This window comes from Mustela putorius, unplaced genomic scaffold (assembly GCF_011764305.1).
Source record: "Mustela putorius furo isolate JIRA1106 unplaced genomic scaffold, ASM1176430v1.1 tig00003836_pilon_pilon_pilon, whole genome shotgun sequence".
In the NCBI taxonomy this organism is placed as follows: Eukaryota; Metazoa; Chordata; class Mammalia; order Carnivora; family Mustelidae; genus Mustela; species Mustela putorius.
The window spans coordinates 35,292,512-35,315,936 of record NW_025421989.1 but is presented as its reverse complement, the minus strand read 5'-3'; the positions used below and the strand labels follow the sequence as shown (position 1 = coordinate 35,315,936).

Here is a 23,425-nt window from a genome sequence, read left to right as displayed (position 1 = left end):
TGGGTTAAGCTGCTGCCTTCGGCTCAGGTCATGATCTCAGGGTCCTGGGATCGAGTTCCGCATCGGGCTCTCTGCTCAGCAGGGAGCCTGCTTCCTTCTCTCTCCCTCTCTGCCTGCCTCTCAGTGTACTTGTAATTTCTCTCTGTCAAATAAATAAATAAAGTCTTTAAAAAAAAAAAGAATAAATGCAATCATGTACGCTAAGTGCTTAGCAAACTTTGCCTAGTACATAGGAAGTGCTCCTTAAATGGCATTATTATGAATAAATCTTAGAGTAGGGAACACCTGAGTGGCTCAGTCGGTTAAGCGTCTGCCCTTGGCTCAGGTCCTGGATGGAGTTCCGAGTCAGGCTCATTGCTGGTGGGGGAGTCTGCTTCTCCCTCTGCCCGCCACTCCCTCTGCTTGTGCACGTGCTTGCTCTCTCTCTGACAAAGAAATAAAACCTTTAAATAAATAAATAAGTAAGTAAATAAATAAATAAATCTTAGAGTACTTAGATAAAAGTTGAACCTTAATGAGGTCTTGGGCACAAACCTCAGTTTGAAGCCAGACCCTCGGCTCCTACCACCAGAACTGCTCCCCCGGAGCACCTAGGGTATGGCTGGCTTTGACCAACATTATCTAAGTCCTCGTGGGAGCCTGGGATGAAGGAGCACGTAGCCTGTCACCCCATCTTAAACAAACCATTGGATTGTGGAAAGAACTTCAAAAGAGCCAGCGGGCGTCTCCTGGTAGGTTTCTAGGCCTAGGAGGCTTTTCTGACCTCGGCTTGCTCTAGACACGTGTCTTAGGTGGATCCTGGCAGTCCCCTGTCAGCCCTTGGCCCTAGGTACCAAATCACCTGGAGATTTTTGCTCACCACATCTGCTGTTTTTACTGGTGAAGGTGACATTCAGGTGCAAGTAACAGTGACCCAAAGTCACAGTGGCTGAACAAGAGAGTTTATTTGTTTCATACACAAAAGTTCAGAATATTGAAGCCCAGGGTTGGTTTTCCTATTATCTTGTCACTCATGTGTGCCTAGTGTTTGTTCTCCAGATCTCTTCTTGGTCCAAGATGGCTGCTCCAGCTCCAGCTTTCATGTCCACATTCCCACCAGCAGAAAAAAGAAAATGGGGCAAAGGACACATCAGCTGTCTTTGAAGGAAGTCTCCTAGAGTTCTGTCCATGGCTTTTCCCATTATGTCTCCGCATAGTCACGTGGCACACCTGGCCGCGAGAATGTCGGGAGGAGAGATGGTTGGTCTGAAGTAGGAGGCAAGAAGCATGTACTTCTGTTCAGAAAGTCTCATCTGGAGCTTCAGTTAGCTAGAGTTGGGTTTGTAAATTGCAACCTAACAACTAAGACAAATCATTATCAAGATTGTTTCCCTAACCCTGTGCTAATAGAGTTGCCCACAGCGATGCCTCAGAATCATGTGCAGGTGGTGGTTTAAAATATTGATTTTCTGGGGCGCCTGGGTGGCTCAGTGGGTTAAGGCCTCTGCTTTCAGCTCGGGTCATGATCCCAGGGTCCTGGAATCGAGCCCCGCATCGGGCTCTCTGCTCAGCAGGGAGCCTGCTTCCCCCTCTGTCTCTGTCTGCCTCTCTGCCTACTTGTGATCTCTCTCTGTCAAAAAAAATAGATAAAATCTTTTAAAAAATATATTGATTTTCTGGGGGCACCTGTGTGGCTCAGGCAGTGGAACGTCCAACTCTTGATTTCAATTCAGGTCATGATCTCAGGGTCGTGAGACTGAGCCCCATGTCAGACTCCGTGCTCAGCCTGGAGTCTGCTTGAGATTTTCTCTCCCCCTCTCCCTGTGCTCATGCACGCATGCTCTCTCTCAATAAATAAATAAAAATATTTTTTAAAAATATTCGTTTTCTGACCCTATCCCCCAGGAGTTCTGATTCCTTGAATCTGGAGTAGGGTCAGGATGGTATTTTCAGCAAACTTCTATCCCACCCTCAGCCCTGCCCATCATGGGAAGTCCAAGGATTACCATTTGAGAAATGCTGACTGACAACAAGCCACAAAATTCCTGGCTTAAAACAACCATTTTAATTTGTTCACAGATTTTTGTGGGTCAGGAATTTGGAGAGGTCCTTCTAACAAGGACAGGTTGTCTCTGCTCCATAATGTCTGGGCCCTCAGAGGGAAAGGTTTGAAGCTGGGGCTGTCTCAAGGGCTGGGGGCTGGAACCATCTGGAAGCTCCTTCATACCCACGTTTGGGAGCTGATGCCGGCTGTTGGCTGGTACCTCAGCGGGGTCTATGGAGTGGAACACGAACACTTGGGCCTGCCCATGGGTCTCTCGCTTGCTCACAATGTGATTTATGGATTCTAAGAGTGAGAGTCCCAAGAAAGAACCTTGAGGAAACTCGCTGGCCTTTACAGACCAAACCTCAGAAGTCAGATCATGTTACCTCCTCTTGTCAGAGGCCATCAGATTCAAGGGGGTGTGGACATGGACCCCACTCTGCATTGCAGAAGGGTGTATGGGGTGAATGAGCACTCTTATGACCGCCATCTTTGGAAAATATCTTCTTCCACAGAATGAGCACTGTGCCTCTGTAGAGGGACCTTCCAGAAGCAAATCTCCCCTACTCCTCTCTGTTTTATGTGATAGCCTTTTCCATCAGCCTTTCCACTGTGTCCTGACCTGGAAGAAGCCTGACGCTAGGGGAATGGGGCCAGCCTCGTAGCATAGGTTTCCACCTGCTGCTTGGGCCTCTAAGAGGCACCCGGGGTGTCCTGGTCCTGCGGTCCCCTTGGCCTTGCAGAATCCCATATGGCTCAGGAGTGAGCGAGCTGATCCAGGTGTGGTGATCCATGTGGGCGGTTTCAAGGAACCCCACTCACAATGTAAAAAGTCATCTGTCACGTGGCAATTTGGTCAGCTGAGAATAGTTGCTCCATCTTCTCTCCCTAGATTGCCCAGAAGGGGCAGAAGAACTCTTTTTTCTGTCTTTTTGATATTAACTTGAACAGTGCCCTGGGATGTGATTCTTCACAAGGGGAACACGAACCGTAGTGCCTGATTCCTGGGAACTCTGTACACTCTGGCTGAGAACGTCCTTGGATATGTGGCATTTTGCCAGCACAGGCCTAGCTTGGCTGGTTTCCCACCCAGGCCCCCAGGCTTGGCAAAGCTTGTTGAACTGAAGGATGGCCCCCCTGTACTAGCCCAACCCCCCATGGCCTACCGGATGCCAGTCCTCTCATTAAAATTGAAGAGTCACCTCAGACTAACCTCAGAGACCTTCCTCTGACCCTCTCATCTTCCAGATGAGGGAACAGAGGCCAGAAAGCCAAAGTGACCCAGCCAAAGCCATGTAGCTGGTCAAACTTTCAGTCCTAAGCAATTTCTTTCTTTCTTTTCTTCCTTCCTCCCTTCCTTCTTTCCTTCCTTCCTTCTTTCCCTTCCCTTCTTTCCTTTCTTTTTAGTAATCTCTACACCCAACATGGGGCTCAAACTCACGACCCTGAGATCAAGAGTCACACACTCTTCAACTGAGCCAGGTAGGTGCCCCCAACAATTTCTGACTCCTCCTAGGGCTCCGTTATGAGAGAGAGGCCTTGAAAGGAGGGCACTTCTCGCATTTTGCTAATTATTGAAATAACTCTCTCACCTTTCCTGCTTTCTTTTTTTAAGATGAGAGAGAGAGTGCACATGAGCATGAGTGGGGGAAGGAGAAGCAGCTCCCAGGGAGCCTGACACAGGGCTCCATCCCAGGACCCCAAGATCATGACCTGAGCAGAAGGCAGACAGACGCCCAACCAACTGAGCCAGTCAAGCGCCCACCATTCCCTCCTTCTAAAGCCTTCCTTCCTCTCCTGTGTGCACTACCCTTCACATTTGCTGTTCCCACCAACAGATGGAACAGACGTTTATTTGAGCTGGTGTACACATTAAGTTCCCTCTGGAATGAACTTGATGCTGATGGCTGTCCTGGTTCAAGCTGTCATTCAAATAACGTGCGACCCTTAGAGCTGGGCTTTCCCCCTAATAAACTCACCAGTGGTACTATCAGGAACCCTCAGGTTTCATTCTTAATGTTGTCATCAGAAAGTCTCCAGTGTGGTACAGAGGGCAGGACCAGCTCATCAGCATCATCCAGGGCACTTTCAAACACGCCCGCAAATCTTTTGACACGTCTTCCAAAGCGTCTATGTCCTTGCCCCTTGAATATGAGATGGCCTTGTAACTCACTTGTAACCAGTAGAATACAATATAAGTGACAGGGAATGATGTCCCAGGCTAGGCCAGCCAAGGCCATGAAGCTTCCCTGCTAAGCCTTCCTCTTGAGAGACTCGCTCTCTGGATGCCACCTCCACAGACACTTCCTCTCAGAACCCAGCCACCATGCTGTGAGAACCCAAGCCACATCAGAGGTATCTGATACATAGCCTGCCCATCACCAATGACCTGAGGCAGAAAGTGAAAGTGCAGCTTGCGCCAAGCTCCTAGGTGAAGTCCCCTGAGGTCCCCCTGTGAGAAAACAGGAGAACGCTGGCGTTGGGCTGTGGCTTTGCACATTCTGTTCCCTCTACCTGGAACGCTCATCCCTATTCCTTTGCCTGGCCAGCTGCTTGCTGCCCGTTGCCCAAGACTTGGTTCAGTTATCAGCTTCTCTGGGGAGGCCTCTCCTGACGTCCTACACTGTACACGTTCGTGCACACTCACATTCACACACCCAGAGGCTGGGGGACAAATCCCTTTTCTGGAATCCGTGCTGTGTTATACCTGCGCCTGTCACAGCACTTATCACAGTGCATTGCAAGTGCCCGCCCAGTTAGGCCGGAGGTTTCTGGAACTTGGTAATATCTCTTGCCAGTTCTGGCCCAAGCACAGTGCTGGTCTTCTCCCTCTCCCTCCTCCTTTCCCCCACCTTCTCTCTCTCTGACTGTCTGGGATGTGCTCTACCCACCTTTCCTGTTGCCCAGCAGGGGCTCTGAGCCCCATTCCTTAATTCTCCTCCACTTTGGCAGATTCAGCCCCGTGTTTGCTTCTCCTGGTTTGGCTTGCACCACGTTTGTGGTTAACAAGGGACGATAGAGCCCTTTCTGGAGAGCCCGGGAGGGTGTGCCCTCCAGGCCCAGAAGCTCTCCCCACCTACCATCCGGGCCAGCAGTGGCCGCAGGAGAGGGGCAGGGTCAAAGAAGGCCATGTGGGGCCTGATCTGTCTAGAAAGTGTCACTGGCCTTTCCCACACTGAGTCGTGTCACAGAAATTGTTGCCGACAGGGGTCAGGTGGCCTAACACTGAATTTGGAGGGCGGGGATCAGCGTGAATGGTGCCTTGCACTGAGGAGGGGCCCCAAAGGCCGCTGGGCTAATGAGGGCGGCCAGGCATTGTGAATGGCCTGCAGATCACTCGGGGGCATGGCAGGGGGCTGGGAGAGGTCTTAGCCCGAGGGGAAGAATGCCCATGTCTTGGGAGGCAGGCCGAGGGGCCCTGCAGTAACCCTGCAAAGGCCGTTGAGTGGGGCCTGTGATTGACAGGTGGGTGCTGTCAATCAGGGGAAGCTGGCAGTGAGAGAGTGGGCCAGCGGATACAAAAGGGGACCTGTCTGATGAGCGCTGGGGGCTGGGCTGCCAGAGAGGGAGGCTGAGCCAGAGTCGCTGGGAGCCTGTGATTCACGGGAGACACAGGGGTTTTAACTGGGGACCTTTCAGGCCTAGACATGGGTTTATTGGAGGGTGTCTGTCATGGCGAAATTGTCCAAAGGAAGCTGCCTTGTCAGTGATGTTCTGTGCCAGATCCTTAAGCTTGCCTCAGTCATTCAGTGAGGCACTTAGTCCCAAATGCAGTGCTCAGATGATGACATTGTGTGTGCTGGAGAGGCTCTGCTACAGGAGGGGAAGGGGCGGGGGCAGGGCTGGCAGTGACGGTGTTATTGTACAAAGGATTCAGGACAGGCGAGGTACTAAATAAATATTTGATCACTTACGCACAGAGCGCCAGGGCTCCACATTGTATTTTTAAAATAAAATCCCAACGTTCTATTTCCTCAGTTTGAAGATTAATTTAAATTAGATGAACGTAGTCAATCTAGAAAATATTTGGAATGTATAGATTAAAGTACAGAGCCACGGTGGTGGTGGAGGGGGGAACTCCTCCTCCCACTGAAAGTCGGTCACTGCCAGCCGCCCGGTATATTTAGCTTCCGTCTTTTTACTTTACATCTTTTAAAATATAATTGTGATCAACTGTACACACAATTTGGTAATTTGCTCTTTTCTTGCTCAGCGTAGTGATACAAGCATTTTTCATGTGATTGCAAACTCCTGGTAAACATCATTTTTAATGGCTACGTAATATGGATTGTATTTTCAATTTTCATTAAATTTCTGTTTTATCTGCAGTCTGATTGCTTCGAGGGGCCTAATTTCTGCCAGCCCTCATCTACTTATCTGTTTGTCAGGAATCACATTTCTACCATGGCTGACCCCTTTTCTGAACCAGGGGGCTGTGGGGGGCGGGTAACAAGAAAGAGGGTTTCGAATGGGACAAATGCAGCACATACATGGGATCACTGGCAAGCCAGAGACACTGTCTGCACAAGACCACCCTCGGCCCAGAGTGTCCTGCAGTCAGTCTCAATTTTAAACATTGCTGTCCTGTTGTGTCCCTAAGCACACTGGTTCTAACAGAGACCACATGACCTGCTTAGGATGAAAAAGTAGGATCCCTACAGGTACAGGCACGTTGTGATAGCAAAGTAAGGGTTAGGGAAAGTGTAGCAGAAAGGAATTGTGGCATCCAGGTCGAGGGGAGGGGTGGGGGGGGTGGTAGGGAAGTTCGGTACCAGATATTTAGCCTCCAGCCTTCACAGGTGATGAACAGATCTGTCTAATACCAGTCCATGTGTCCAGTCTCCCTTCTGAAAAGAGGAAAGAAATTGTAACTCCTTCAAATAGATAAATGGTACTGGGTGTTTAATTCATTAAGGGACAACCCCCAAACTGTGTTTTGTGTGTGTGTGTGTGTGTGTATGTGTGTATACAGTCCTATGAAGCTTTACACATGCAAAGACTCTTGTTAACTATTACCACAATCAGGACACAGAACATCTCCATCATCCTGAATTCCTGCATCTTACTCCCCATTTCTAGTCAAGTTTTTCCCCACCCCTAATGTTTGGGAACCACCGATCCATTCCCCACCACTGTAGTGTCATCTATTCCAGAACCTCATATAGCTGGAACCATGCAGAATGTAAGCTCTTCACAATGGCTTCTGTCACTCAACGTTAATGCTCTTGAGATCCCTCCACATTGAGTATTTCAATAGTTAATATTCCTTTTCATGGCAGAATAGTCTTCTGTTGGATGGGTATAGCACCATTCGTCTAACTAGTCACTCACTGGAGGATGTTTGCTTTGTTTCCACTTTGGGGTAATCATACAGAACCGTTAGCAAGTTTCTTGGCAGATTTTTGTGGGAACATACATTCGCATTTCCTTTGGATAAATAACGGGTGTGGGATTGCCGGGTCATGTGGAGATCATTGTTTAACTTTATAAGAAACTGCCAAACCGTTTCTCAGGAAGGCTGCATTGGACGTTCCCACTGGCAATGTGTGCTACGTTGTTCCACATCCTGCCTGCACTTGATATGGTCGGCGTTTTTCATTTTAGCCATTCGGATAGGTGTGTAATACAGATCTCAGCATTTCCCTCATGGCTACTGATGCTGAACATCGTTTTCTGTTTATTTGCCATCTGTTATCCTCTCCGGTGAAGTGTCGGAGTGTTTTGACTTTAATCAGGCTGTTAGTTTTCCCACTGCAGAGTTTTAAGAATTCTTGACATATTTTGCAGACAAGTCTTTAGTTGGATACATGATTGGCGAATATTTTCTCCAGTCTGTAGCTTGCTGCTGCTTCATCCTCTTAAGCATGTTTCTCACAGAACAAAAGTTTTCAATTTGGGTCAGATTCAGTTCATCAATTATTCTTTCATAGATTACCCTTTTGGTTTCATGTCGAAGAACTCCGCCTAATCCTAGAAAGAATTCCTGTTTTATGTTGTACGTTCAGACCTATGATCCATCTTGGGTTAAGTTTTTTGGATAAGGTGTGAGTGAGGTTTAGGTTGAGATTTATTTTTTTGTTACAGATGTCCAATTATTCCAATGCCGTTTGTTGAAAACACTATCCTTCCTCCTTTGAACTGCCCTGTACCTTCTTCAAAAATCCATTTGCCATATATTGATGGGTCTGTGTTTGGGCTGTCTATTCCACTGATCTATATGTTTATCCCTCCACCACTGTCACGTTGTGGTTGGTCTTAAAATCAAGTAGTGGAATTCTTCCAATTTTCTTCTTCTTTTTCAAAACTGTTCTGGCTATTCTAGTTCCTTTGTTTTTCCACACACATTTTAGAATCAGCTTTTCTATACCTACGAGGAATCCTGCTACAGTTTTAATTGGAATTGTGTTAGATATATAGATGGATTTGGGAGGAAATTGGCATCCTTTCTTTGTGGAGTCTTCTAATCCATGAACCTGGTATGTCTCTTCCCTACCTCATTTAGTTCATTTTCCCTCCCCTCTGGGCAAAGGCACATCTCAAAATGTGGGGCTTTGAGATGAAAAGAGCACCACGATCTGGCATGGATTCTTTCCTTCTACCCAGACACACACTCCCTTTCAAACCCATGAGACATGACTTGAATTTCATTGGCAATTTGGCATTTTGGGGGCAGAGTAAGAAGAGGGCCTTATGAGACTCATTTGTGCATCTGCTAGAGAAGCACATTCTGGTGTGTACCTGGGCGTTCTTGTGTATGCTCAAGTGTACACATGTGGGTGTCTGCACGTGTACACACACACACACACACACACACACACACAGGTGGATTTCTGCACTACACACACATATGCACACACGGCCCCATACAGGTAGCCTCCATCCGCCTCTTTAAGGGTCACGTGATGCCAGGTTGAAGAGAAGGAAGGCCGTTTGCCTCACATTCGAGAGCTGGTGGAAATACAACCTTGAAAGAAACAGCACAAATGCACATATACAGAGTTCCTTAGCAACTGCTTGTTGAGAAAAAGAAAGGAATCAGGGAAAAGAGCCAGGAAACAAGAAAAGGGAAGAAAAATGGAGACAGAAAGCAAGCCTGACCCTTTAAGAGAGTAAGCTGCATCCCACAGTGTCCTTGAGGCTTTCTCAGGATCCTGAAAGGGAAGGGGAGAGATACGGGTGACACTTTGAGTCCTCGGGCTGGGACAATGAGCCACGGTGACATGCATTGAGTCAGGAAGGTAAGGAAACGCCACAGACCCTGCGGCCTCTTAGATTAGCACCATGCCTGCGTTCATGGTCTCAGCAATCCTGGGAGCTGGCATTGTTAGCCCCATTTTACAGAAAGAGGCCGGGAGAGATTGAGGAACTTGCCCAAAGTCTCAGGAAAGGGCAGAGTTTGGCTGCAAACCTGAATGGTCACCCTCCAAGTTCCTTCCTCTGTGGTTGGATACATTCAGCATGAAGCCCTCGGGCTGGGAATGGGCCCACAAAGGGCTGTGGTTACTTGGGGCTATTCCCCAAGCCATCTGGAAAGCCACAGCCCTGCAGAATCATAGGATCCTGGGGCCACAGAGCTAATCGAGCCTACACCTGCCTCTCAACAGCTGACAAAACCGAGGTGCCAGGGGATGGCCACATGGCATGCCCCCAGCCAGAGAGACCTAGAAGCTGGTTCGCTAGCCTCCCACTCTTCCCACATCCACTGGATCACCTGTCTCCTCATGCCACCCAGGTTTGAGAACGCTGGATGCCACCTGCCAGCCCTTGGGAATTCTCATTCATCCTCTCATGATGGGGCCTGGCTGGCTTGCACGGGAAGCACGAGTGAGTGGCATGAGCCACAAGCCACGGTTCTCGCCTCATTCTTCTGCACTGAATCTGCTGAGGACCATATTTGAATGTGCAGAAGCTAAGCAGTCAGAGGTCAGGAGCACTTGTGGTATAGGCAAGAGGGCCTGGGAGTCACAGTGCCTTGGCGCAAATCCCAGCTTCCTGAGTAAGACCCTCTACAATGAAATGGCGTCTCCATGCCTCAGTTTCCTTATCTGTGAAATGGGGATATGCATTAGAGTTCTCTAGAGAAACAGAACATACCCTATATAATATATATGTCCTATTGGTGTGTGTATATACATACTGGTGAGTGTATATTGGTATTAGTACATATATATCCTATTAGTCCGTGTGTGTGTATATACATACACACACACACATATATATATGCCATATGTGAGAGCAATTATCTACCTTTCAAAAGAACTATGAGAATTCTCATGCAAAAGTGCATATATATAGAGAGAGAGAGAAAATGAGAGAGAGAGAGAGAGACAAAGAGAGAGATATTTACTATAAGGGATTGGCTCACATGACTAAGGAGGCTGAGAAGTTCCAAGGTCCACAGTCAGTATGCTAGAGACCCAGGAGAGTGAGTGCTGTAGTTGTAGTCTTAGTCTGAAGGCCTAAGAACCAGGAGAATCGATGCTGTAAGTTCTACTCTAAAGGCAGGAAACCAATATCCCAGCTCGACAAGCAGGCAGGTCAAGTTTCCTCTAACTCAGCCTTTTGGTGCTATTCACACCTTCAACTGATTGGATACAGCCCACCCACACTGGGGATGGCAATTTGCTGACTCAGTCTACCAATTCAAATGTTAAACTCATCTGGAAACACCCTCCTAGACACACCCAGAATCACCACTAACTGAATGTCTGGGCACCCTGTGCCCAGACAAGTTGGTGCATTCAGTTAACCATCACAGGATGCTAATAGCCTTGCCAAAGGATTGTCTTGGGAAGAAATGAGGTACATGAGGCATCCGGAATAACTGCTAGCATGTAATATGTATTTCACAAGTGAGTAAAAATGACATCACCAGTATGAATGCGATGTCAGGCCAGGACCCTCGGACTTCCAGTGAGTGACTTAGGGAGTGGCCGGGCATAGGCAGTGTTCCATGACTGATGTTAAGAGCTCATGACAGAAGCCGGAGACTCTCTGGGGAAGATGGATGGATGGAAAGAATGCACACTGGCGGCCCCTGGATCGCCATGGCCCACCTTTGACTCCTTCAGGAAGCTCAGGTTGGGGCTTCCTTACCCCAGAAGACACCAACACAGCTTCCTTTGCTGAGCTGGTGCAGTAGATATGAGATCCCTCCAGTCCCCAGGATGGACAACAATGACACAGAGTGGCCCATCAGAACATGCAGGAGAAGGCAGCAGCCCAGGCATGGCCTCCACACACATTCCCGCCGCAGCCACCACCCCGCGGCCCAGCACCAGGCCCCTTGGCCCAAGGCCTCTGCTCCCATGGCAGTGGCCCAGCGGCTCAGCGGCTCAGCAGCTCAACCCCTCCCGCCTCCCTCGAAGCAACCACCTTCTCATTTGTTTTCCCGAAGCTCTTCAACCCAAGCCGCCCAGGGGGCTAACCTCTAAACTCCTGCCCCCATCTTGGGCTTCCCGTGAAGAGACCCCCCCCAACCCCCACCCAGAGCAAGGACAGATTTTCACCCCAGACAAGCGTTTCTCCAGGAGAAACAGCAAGAGGGGTGGCTGGGAGAGGCCCCGCCAATGTTTTCGTGTCTCACACACAACCCCATCTGGCGCTGTGTACGTGATGTGTGAAGTGTGCGCACACACCCAGAGGACGGGCCCCTCTCCCCATCACTCACCCTCGGCAGGCCCCGCAGAGCTCACGATAAATCACCTCTGCGCAGAGAAAGGCCGGGAATATGCTGAATCATCTAATTGGGCCCGAAAGACAGTGACAGAATGATTACCTTCCTCCCTTAGCTGCACAGGAGCTGGGCTGCCCGAGGACGAGGACGCCCGAATTGTCTTCCGTTTTCACGTTAATCAGGATCTTCCAGCCTTGGCCAAGGTCGGGGCTGAGGCCCGAGACTGGAGACCTGAGGCCTGTCCGCATCCCAGCCCTCCTCAGACCCGGCCTTCTAGCCCCTGGGCCCCTGCACACCAACCCCCAACTTGAGGCGGTGATTCAGGGGGCCCCCCTCCGTAAAATGAGGCCTCGCCACCACAGGGCACTTTAAGAGTCTCCCGTGAAGGCCACTTTTTAAATAAACCTACGATTAAGTAGAATTACAGGATCCCTGCTCTGTTATGTATTTGTCCCAACTCTGTTCCACAGCAGCCCTTGTCCTACCCCAAAGTCACATTTCTGAGGTTTAGACAGGAGCTGAAGAGCTATTTAGGGGCTTGTGCTCTGTACACAGTGGCTTTTCTCCTGGGCCCTTGGTTGTTGTTTTCCTTGGCAGGGTGTGTTCACTGAGAACAGGCGAGCAAACTAGCCTGGAAGGCAGGCCAAGAATCCTATGGAGGAAGGCTGCCTCTCTGTGCCTCCAACACTTGCCCCACACCCACTTTCAGGGGCAGCTGGACCTGGAAGAAGCCACCAGGAGCCCCTCCTTCCTATGCCCCACTTGCTGCAACCCCCCCCCCCCATACACAGTGCTATAACCACCAACAAAGCCTATTTACCTGGAGAAGACTTCAAGTCATCCAGGGCCAGGGCTTGTGGGTAGAAGGAAAGGTCTTTGCAGGGCTTCTGGAAGCAGGATAAATCCAAATCACATAAGGAAAATAAGGACCTAGCACAGTGCCTGACCCATGGTCTACACATTTGTCGAAAAAAGGGCAGAAGGGTGGTGGGGGTTGGGGTGGAGATCCTCTCCAACACACTAGGAGCACCTGGGAGAAGCCCTTCTGCTCAGGAAAAGTCTCTGTCCGCTTGCAGCCTCCCGGCTTTACCCGCCTGCCCCTCGCCCCCAGCAGGAGAGCTCTGCCGCAGAAGAATCTGGCCCCAAAGCTGAAAACCTCCCCTCTTGCTCACCCTCCATTTTGCAGGAAAACAGAAAACCACCTGGAAGAAGTGTCTGGCCTGATAATGATAACGAGGGAATTAACACTGAGCTGAGGGTACCAGCTTTCTGCTTTGCCTCAGGCCATCAGCTCTTCCATAGTCATGAATCCTTGGGAAGTATTTAAGGAGACCTGTGAATTAGCTCCTCCCGCCTGGCTGAAGCTGCCACAAAACTAGGACCATGGGCCCTGTGTTGAGCCCGGGAGTTGGAGGAGGTCCGGACCCCGGGCCCAGGGGCTGCTGAAGTCCTGCCTGTGTCTGCTCTTGGTTCTGTGGCGTGGGTCTGGGTGCACAGTGGGTCTGGGTCTCCCTGAGTCTCTGTCATAGATCCTGCCAACACCGTGGGCCTCTGGATCTGCTGTGGGGAAGCCCAGACACCTGTAGGGAGGGAGGGGAAGGAATTACTAGGAGGAAGGTATTGCTTTTTTTAAAGGGCTGAAGTGAGTTTCAAAGAGTTGTTTTTTTTTTTTAAAGATTTTATTTATTTATTCAACAGAGAGAGATCACAAGTAGGCAGAGAGGCAGGCAGAGAGAGAGAGGAGGAAGCAGGCTCCCTGCTGAGCAGAGAGGCCGATGTGGGACTCGATCCCAGGACCCTGAGATCATGACCTGAGCCGAAGGCAGCGGCTTAACCCACTGAGCCACCCAAGCACCCCTCAAAGAGCTTTTTAAAAAGCTTTGGGAAGATGATGAAAATTGTCCCATTATAAAATGCCCCAGCCAGAAGAAAGAAGGACATATTTTAATCTCTTGAAAAATCAGTTTGGGGCACCTGGGTGGCTCAGTCGGTTAAATATCTGCCATCGGCTAAAGTCATGATCCCGGGATTTGGGGATCAAGCCCCACATGTTGGGTTCCCTGCTCCATGGGGAGCCTGCTTCTCCCTCTGCCTCTCTCTCTCAGTCTCTCATGAATAAATTTTTTAAATCTTAAAAAAAAAAAAAGAAAAGAAAAATCAGTTCATTGAGGAGTTAGGAATTAGGCCATGCCAAGGAGTTAGGTGGCCTAGGTCTTATGGGCTAAACTGTTTCCTCCCAAAAATTCCCATGTCAAAGCCTTAACCCCCAGGACCTTAGAATGTGACTGTATTTGGAGCTAGGGTCTTTAAATGGGGTGGTTAAGTTAAAATAAGGCTCTTAGTGTGGGCCCCAATCCAAAAGGACTGGTGTCCTTTTAAGAGGAGAAGATTTCGACACAGGTGTAGGGGGAAGACCACGTGAAGACCCAGTGGGATGGCAACCATCTACAAGCCAAGGAGAGAGGCTTCAGAAGAAATCCACTTGGCCAACACCTTGATCTTGGACTTCTAACTTCGAGAATGAGGAGAGAACTTTCTGTTCTCTGAGCCACCCAGTCTGTGGGCCATGATGTGGCAGTCCAAGGGGACTAAAACACTAGACTACAGGAGATGAGTCTTTCGGCCTGGTTTATTTTTTGCTTTGTTTTTCCAACACCTGTCAGATGGTTCTCAGTGAGAAAAAGTTAACCACAGCTGCCTAGCAAAGACCCCAAAACCTAGTGGGCAAAAACCCCAGCAATTGTTTCTTTTACTCACAATTCTGTAATTCAGGCAAGGGCTCTTCTATGCAGTGTTGGCTAATCCAACCTGATCTGGGGGGAAAAGAAGATTGTATTAGTTACCCCTTGTTGCCTAACAAATTACCCCAACATTTAGTGGTTTAAGATAACAAATGCTTGGAATCTTGTATGGTTTCTGTGGATCAGAAATCTGCATGCTGTTTAGCGGGGTGCCTCCTTCAGCTCAGGGCCTCACAACATGGTGGCTAGCTACCTCCAGGGAAAGAAATGCAAGAGAAAGAGAGTGTGAGGGAGTGCCCAAGACAGAAGCCACCATCTTTTTCTAACCTAATCTTGGAAGAGTCATCCCATGACTTCTGCTGTACTCTAGGAGCTGGGTACTCAGTGTGGTCTACTCTAAGGGGGAAGAGATTATACAAGAGCAAGAATCTATCATTGGGTACCATCTTTGATGCCACCTACCACAAGGACTGACTTGCAAGAGGACTCTGTCACATGACTAGTAAGCTGGCACTGGGTGTTGGCTAGAAGCTCAGCTGGGGCTGTGGTCTGGGAGCCTTGGGTCCCCTCCATAAGTTGCCTGAACTTCCTCACAGCATGGTAGCCAGGTTCCCAGAGCAAATGTCCCAAGAGAGCAGGGCAAGAGTACCTTACATAGAGGTATACCTCGGAGTACCTCGGAAGTCATACAGTATCACTTCTGCCACACTGTATTGGTCAAGGCAGTAACAAAGGCCCACCCAGGCTCAATGGTAAGGGTCATAGACTCCACCTGTGGAAGTAAAAGTGGGAAGGACCTGGAGAAGCACGTGGGACAGGGGCTATTGTTGTAGCTATTTTTGGAAAATACCTTCTGTACAGTGGAGTTTGATATTAGTCAGAGAAGGGGTAGAGTCTTGAATTGAAGGAACTAAGCTCAAACATTATATCTATGAAGAGAAGTAAGTTTTCATAATTCAGGACCTGATGCTCCCGGGACCCCCATCCTTGACTCTGACTCTCTGGTGTAGATGATTCTTTATCATGGAAAATACTCCTCAGAATACATCAGTATTGGTAGGGTTTGATCATACAAAGATGCTTGATTGCCAACCAAAGCCCCAGTTGACAGTTGTGGTGGGGGATGTTGGTCTTAAAGGTGTAAAAGCCTTTCAAACTAACCAGAGGAGTGAATTCCTAAGGTGGAGGGTCAGGCATTAGGCCTGAGAAACAATTTGTAAATGAGGACTTCAGAGCCACACCACAGACTCCCAAGGTCCACCCTGCTTATTCGGAATATGTGGATTCCCCAATGTTCACAGTTCTTCAGGTCTGTTTTACCAGGGTCTTGCAGCTCAGGAATCAGGGAGGCTATGGAACCCGAAGAAAGAATTCTCTCTTCCCCATAGAAGAGTCTAGGATCTCAGTAGGGGATTTCTAGAGGTTGCAGGGTTGGCCATCACTAAAACCGAGGCTGTGACAGCCCTAGGGAACTGGGTATCCGTGAAAGGACTAGTGACTCCTTTAATTCATTCACTGATGCAGCAAACAGTCATTGCAGCTCAGTACTATACAAATTTCATAGGTTTGGTTGACACTGTCACTCCCCTTCCTAACAACCCTGAGATCTTCCTCTAAGAACCATCTCCTTCTGTACAGCAACTGTAGTCTGGGTGGGTTTGAACCCAACCCTATCTCAACGGCGTAAGCCAATCACAGTGATACATCTCTCTAGTCACTAGACAGGGATGACAGTATCAAAGAGACACTCAAGACTTTTGAGGGAAGGAAACGCTTTTTTGTCTTTCCTTGGATGTGACTGAGGTAGCACGCAAACCTAGCTTCTTGTCAGCTACCCTCCTGCAAACCATAAGGGAGGTCAACAGGAACACAGAACCAATTCTTAGAGAAGGGCAAAACTGAGAGAAGTACAGAGAAACAGAGCTAGAACCTTGATAGAATCATGCCTAGATCCCACTGGACTTTTTTTTTTTAATTTATTTGTCAGAGAGAGAGCGAGCGAGAGCGAGCATAGGCAGACAGAGTGGAAGGCAGAGTCAGAGGGAGAAGCAGGCTCCCCGTAGAGTAAGGAGCCGGATGTGGGACTCGATCCCAGGACGCCGGGATCATGACCTGAGCCGAAGGCAGCTGCCCAACCAACTGAGCCACCCAGGAGTACCGGACTTTTAAATTATGTGAACCAATCAATCTCTCTTAGGGTTCAAGCCAGTTCGAATGGGTTTCTATGTAATTTGCAAGTCCTTCAACCGATGCAAATTCAGGAAAGTTGCAGGATATAAGAGCAACACACAAAAATCAGTTGTATTTCTGTATACAAACAATGAACAATCCAAAAGTGAAATTAAGAAAACAATTACATTTACAATAGTATGGAAAAGAATCAAATACTTAAAAATAAGTTTAGGAGTGCCTGGGTTGCTCAGTGGGTTGAGCCTCTGCCTTCAGCTTGGGTCGTGATCTCAGGGTCCTGGGATCGGGCCCCACATCAGGCTCTCTGCTCAGCGGGGAGCCTGCTTTCCCCTCTCTCTCTGGCTGCCTTTCTGCCTACTTAAGATCTCTCTCTCTCTGTCAAAGTAAATAAATAAAATCTTTTTTTTTTAAATAAGTTTAACCAAAGAGGTGCAAAACTTGTCTACTGGTAACTACAAAACATTATTGAAAGAAATGAAAGAAGGCCTAGACAAATGGAAAGGTATCCCATATTCATGGATCAGAGGACTTAGTATTGTTAAAAATGGCAATACTCTCTAAAGCAATCTACAGACTCAATACAATCTTTATCAACACCCCAGTGTCATTTTTTTTTTTCAAAACTGAAAAAGCAGATCCCAAAATAGGTATGGAATTGAAAGGGACCCCAAACAGCCCTAATGATCTTGAAAAAGAAAGAACAAAGTTGGGGGACTCCCACTTCACAATTTCAAAATTTACTGCAAAGCGGGGTGCCTGGGTGGCTCAGTGGTTTAAGCCACTGCCTTTGGCTCAGGTCATGATCTCAGGGTGCTGGGATCGAGTTCCGCATCAGGCTCTCTGCTCAGCGGGGAGCCTGCTTCCCTCTGTCTCTCTCTGTCTGCCTCTCCATCTACTTGTGATTTCTCTCTGTCAAATAAATAAATAAATAAATAAATAAATAAATAAAAAATTTACTGCAAAGCTACAGTAATTAAAACAGTGTAGTACCAGCATAAGGACAGACATGTAGATCAATGGAATAGATTTGGGAGTCTAGAAATAAACCCATGCATCTATGGTCAATTGATTTTTGACAAAGGTGCCAAGGCGACTTAAGAGGAAAAGAGTAGGCCCTTCAACAAATTGCGCTGGGACAGCTGGATAGCCATACACACAAGAAATGCAGCTGAATCCATACTTCAGACCTACTCAAAAGTTAATTAAAAATGGATCAAAGACTTAAATCCTGAGTATTCTACGCCAACATTTTAAGGCACAGTATGCTTGTCTTTACTCACTCCTTATCCTGACCATTTGCCCTTTAGATTTCCCTGGAAGGAGGGGGTTTGAAAAGCCAGTATTCCACAGGTCTGGCACACCAAAAACTCCTCTAGTGTCCTAAGGCACTGGAACATTTTATTTACTGTCATTGTTTAAATTTTTTTTTTAAACCGCAGTCTTTGAAAAGGGATTTTATTAAGAATCTCATTATGATGTCCCCTGCCCTCATCCCACATCAGATTATTAACATAGCCTTTGTGGACCAAGGCTCTGGGCAATGGGCCACCTTCTCAGCAGGGCTGTGCTAATCCTCACTGCTAATCCACACACCTGCTAAACCTCACCAAGTCCAAAGAAAAGATTTCTGCAGAGAGGCACTTAAAGAGAGGTTTGGGCTTCCAGGAACTCCTTCCTGTGGCACAAGTCTCATGATCAGAAGGTGCAGTACTTAAAACTAAACTGCCCACATCAGAATAAGTGAACAACAGCACCACAAGTGTGGCCTGGCCTCTGCTCAGGCTCCTCATTTTGTTTGCTGGACATATGTGGTGCTTGCTTGTCCCACGAATTGCGGGCCTCAATGTCTGATCCACACACTGGGCAGAAAGTGGGACAAGACATTGGATATATATATATATGTGCAAAAGAACGAAGCTGGACTCCTATCTCACACCAGGTACAAAAATTAACTCAAAGTGATACAAGTTACGTGAGGCCAAAGAAACCTTCGTAGGAGACCCTCAAAGGAGGGGGTGGTCTATGAAGACCCTCGATGGGCATCAAGTGCCAGAAGTCCCACCCTTCCACCTCAGGAAGGCCGAGGGAGCTGGGCAAACAGCCTGCTCCTCCCCACCAAATAGGACTCTCCAGTGTGATCTCCCACCCAGCCACATGGACCCTTCTACAGACTCTCTATACATCTCCATACCACCTGGACTTTGTTCTTGCTCGTCTCTTTGTTTAAAACGCAGGCCCCAAATTCCAGACCAAGTTAAAATTTCTACCTCTTCTTCCGTGAATCTGAGTAAGATGCCCTCAACAGAAATCCTTGCTCCGTGGGGTGCCTGGATGGCTCAATCAGTTAAGCATCTGCCTTCGGTTTAGATCATGATCCCAGAATCAAGCCCCACACTGGGCTCCCTGCTCAGTGGAGAGTCTTCTCCCTCTGTCCCTCCTCCTGCTTGGGCTCCCTCTCTCAAATAAATAAATAAATCTAACAACAACAACAACAAAAATCCTTGCTCCTTTCTCAGGACTCATCTGGCATTTTCCTTTTGGCTCTGGTATTGGCTATATAGATTCCATTTGTCCTCTATTTTCTCGATTAGTCCTACATTGAAAAATATTGCCACACTATTCCAGTATTTCAACATCAAAACTGCATCTCTCAGATTATTTCTCATAATTGTGATCACTGTAATTAGGCCATTTATTTCATTTATTCATTCGATCATAATTATGTACTTCTTTGTTGCCTCACTAGACTGTGGCCTCCTTAGAGAGAGACTACACTGATTAGGATTAAACTTGGCTAAAAGCAACAGAGACTCAAAATTGCAGCAGCTTAAATGCAACAGAGGTTTTTTTCTCATTTGTAAAAGTCCAGAGATAGGCAGTTCATCATGGGAACGGCTACTGCCCTGAGAGAATCTTAGCGACCCAGGCTCCTTCCGGTTTACCATTCCACCATTCCTAAAGTGAAAGCCCATACTCGTGGTCCATAATGGAGGCTATAGCTCCAGTCATTACATCTACATTCCAGGCAGCAAGAGATGAAAAAAAAAGAGAAATGGTTAAATATCAGCTCTCTGTTAAAAAAGGTTCCTGGAAGCATCCATGTGATACTTCCACTTCTATCCCAATAGCCTGATTTTTTAAATTCCATGGCCGTAACTTCCTGCAAAGGAGTCTGGGAAACGTAGCCCCTAGCATAAAATCAGAGTTTGATTTCTGTTGGAGGAAGAGGCAGTATACTGGGGGACAGTCTTTGCCAGAGATGGTCTTTATGCATCTCAGTATTCTAAATGATTCCAGCATAATGCCTGACATAGAACATCAAGAAAGGAGAGGTAGGCTAGCATAAGTTTGCAGAGCTCATTAAAATATCCAAAGAGTCTTTCAACGACATCATTATCTCACTTGATTTCTATAAGGAGAAAAGGCTTCCCTAACCAAACTAATATTGTAAATATGATCATAGTGGAATGAAGTCTTTTAAAAGTCATAAGCACACTGTATGCAAACGGAATCACTATTAATTATAAATGAGACTTAGCTGGTCAGCAAGACAGACTTCTCAGCTGGCGACTACCCCTGAACATGAAATTCAAAACAAACAAACAAAAGCCCTTATTAAGCATACCTTTTATTCAACCAGCCTCATCCTAAATCCATCAAAATAAGTCCGATTTGCAGGACTGAATATCGCTTATGCATTTCCTCCATTTTCAGAGGATCCAAAGTTTTTTGACTATCCATTTCTCATTGAAACGAAGAACTCGGTACTTAGAGCTGGGTTCTTCTTTTTTTTAAGATTTTATTTATTTCAGAGAGAATGCAAGAAAGCACAAGTTGGGGGAGGGGAAGAGGGTGAAGCAGACTCCCCACTGAGCAGGGAGCCCCATGCAGGACTCCATCCAGGACCCTGGGATCATGACCTGAACCGAAGGCAGACGCTTAACCAACCAAGCCACCCAGGCACCCCTTATAGCTGTCTTTAACAGAGTCCCCAAATTCTCTGATAGCTCTCCCATCGAGATTTGGGGTCAGAGTGGGCTGTGACTCTTTTAACTAACAGACTATGGTACATGTGACACTGTGTGACTTCTGGGCTAGGTCAGAAAGGTTCATGTGGCCTTTCCCTGGGTCTCTTGGAACAGTTGCTGTTGGGGGGAGGGCAGTTACCATGCAAGATGTCCAACCACCCCCAAGACTGCTGTGCTGGGATGATGTCCCAGCACCAGACATGTGAGCAAAGGCATGGAGAACCCTCCAGACCCAGCATACCGGGCCACAAGGTGGTCTCAGTATATGCATCACAGAGCGAAAGAATCGCCCAGCTGAGCCCTGCTTGAATAATTCTTAACTGACAGACCCACGAGCATAATGAAATGGGTCTTGTTTTATGCCGCTAAGTTCGGAGGTGGCCTAGGCAGCAGCAGGGGCTGGAACAGGACTGTATATTAAGTGATCTGTGATGATACCGGAAACTCACTGAGTGAGTCTCAACCCAACAGAGGCCACAAGATGACTTTATGCAAAGCCCCAAGATTTTCTCTTCAGCCCTTCCCAGCCCCTCCCAGCCAGGTAAGGGCAGATGGCCTGGTTAAGTGAGCGCCCTGAACTCACGTACAGAAAGATGAGTTTAATTCCTTTGCTCTGCCCTGTGCTAGCTGGTGTGACCAGGGCCAAGTTACTCACCCCCTCCAAATCTCAGTCCCCCAGATGGGGCCAGTACTGCCTCTTTCCCAGTGTCGGGGCCAGACCGACCACCAGCAAACCCTGCAACGCGCCCAGCACACAGGAGATGCTCTAGACGGTCACTCGCACATAACCTGTCCTGGGTTTCCAGTGAATTCCAGATCCTCGAGCGCCTCCATTTTGCTTGTGAAAACATGCTCTTTGGCTTGCTCTGAGTCGGCCCCATTCGAGTGTTAGAATTCAACTGGAAGGCCACAGCCGCTATTAAAGGAGATTGGATCATCTGATTCATGGCAGCCTTTCACAACCCCCTAATCTGCGCGCTGGCAGGCTGCCCTTGCTGGGCCATGGCGAACGTCAGCGGTGGTAAACCCCGGGGCCGCGTGTGGTTCAGTTCTGATCTCGTAAACACAAGTCTTGCCAAACCTGAAACTCAAGTCATGGGTGAGTGGTGAGCTCGGGGTCACGTTCTGGTTTTCCTTATCCAACAACTATAATCACATAGGTTGTTAAAGGAGATTTTTTTTTTTAAGGCAACTTTGGAATTGGCTGAACCAGCGGAATCACTTACTGTAATACACTTCTCCTCCCTCTAATCCCCCCATCCCTTTCCCCACCTCCACCCCTAGAAAAATCCCCACACTGCAGAGGCTACAAAGGACCCTGTTGCCTAGCAACAAGAGTGAAGCTAATCAACACAGCTCTGAATATTAATATTTTTCCCAAACACGACTTATCCTCAAATTGTGCGGCAACTACGAGGCCTTCCTTTCAATATAAACAGTCATTTAAAAAAAAATCTATAATTAATTTCGTGATGTGTGCTCATTTCCTTCACTGGCGGATTAGCTTCGTTAAATAATAATAGTAACACCAACAACACTAATACCGTGCAGCCTTGGTCCAGCACACTCATTTGGCAGTTTTATAATTCTGTCAGCTGCAGAAGCCATGATGAGGTGAAGGGGGTTTTAAGCTCCTCCTCAAGCCGGAGAAATGGACATAAAGAGGTTAAGTGATTTGTAGTAGAACCCAAATAAATATACAGGATTTCTGAATCCAAACCCGGGGACCCTTGCCCTCAACCGCTCGGCTTTCCTCTTATTCTAGAATCTACCCATAACTCTCGCTGGAGCCTTTGTGATTGGACCACTGTGAACCTCAGTTTCCTCTTCTGTTAGCTCAGGACAGAGAGGGGGCTGGATTGTATCAGCCCTAAGGTCTTTTTGGCTCCAATATTTCTAGTCCAGTCCAGAATAAATCCACACACCCTGTGGGGCTGAGAGAGTCTGTGGGTTGTATTCTGAAAAGTGAGCATGGAGGGCAAGGCAAGGAAGAGAAGGAACGTAAAAGATACGGCTGATAACGAAAAAAAAAAAAGGTCTTCGATAGAAAAGGAGAGCTGGATATGAGGGGAAGGAGGGCTGAAAAAAAGGGGGGGGGCTCCTCTGCCCGCTGGCAGCAGGGGATGTGGATGTGGCAGAGGTGACACCTCGGAGCCACACAGAGGAGTCCCCAGTGTTCGTGAGGGACCTGTTGGGACGTTTTGCTGCCCCTGAGCCGAGGAGGCCCTGTTTGCTCAGCGATTAAATGGAGGGAGGGGGTCTTAGGAGCAGCCTTCCCTTTGAGTTCAGTCAGGTTTGAGTCTTACAGTTCTCAGGTGACTTAGCTCCCACAGATTTTGCCAGAACAAGTCAGCTGTGAGTGAAGGATTCCCAATTCAAGCCACTTGCCATTTGAGCTGTAGTTCAGGGGGTGTAGCCGAATCAAGCACTGTCTTCAGGCTTGCTTTCTCCCTCAGCTCTACTTCCTCCTGTGTGACCTGGGTTGTCACACGGGTGCTTCCCTCGGGGAAGTCTCCTCTAGCTGGAGAACTTTCCCTGTCGCGGTCCTGACAGCTTGGGAGCTTCCAGTACTAGTGCGCATGGGCAGGAAGGGCTCCGACCTTGGGTCACATGCCCCAAGCTGAACCAATTACGGTGACCCAGAGCACAGTGGGGCCTTCTGATTGGCCATACACGGGTCCTGAGCCCTCCATGAGAGGGTTGCGGGATAAAACACAGGACACCCAGTTACATGCTAAATTGCAGCTAAACGATGAGTAAGGGATTT

The 23,425-nt window shown here is 48.0% G+C and overlaps 1 long non-coding RNA gene across 4 annotated transcripts; it reads right to left on the bottom strand.

The window, feature by feature from the left end:
- Positions 1-925: 925 nt before the first annotated feature.
- Positions 926-21,715, bottom strand: LOC106006058. 4 transcript variants are annotated; one of them, XR_006609495.1, is made up of 8 exons: positions 15,090-16,383; positions 14,457-14,512; positions 12,520-12,586; positions 11,694-11,765; positions 10,389-10,482; positions 6,796-6,870; positions 4,003-4,167; positions 926-1,308 (listed from the first exon to the last, which is right to left on the bottom strand). It is a non-coding gene; the product is annotated as an uncharacterized LOC106006058 (long non-coding RNA). The 4 variants fall into 4 exon arrangements; XR_001179905.2 differs by lacking the exons at positions 10,389-10,482; positions 15,090-16,383 and adding an exon at positions 21,314-21,715; XR_006609494.1 differs by lacking the exon at positions 10,389-10,482.
- Positions 21,716-23,425: the final 1,710 nt, after the last annotated feature.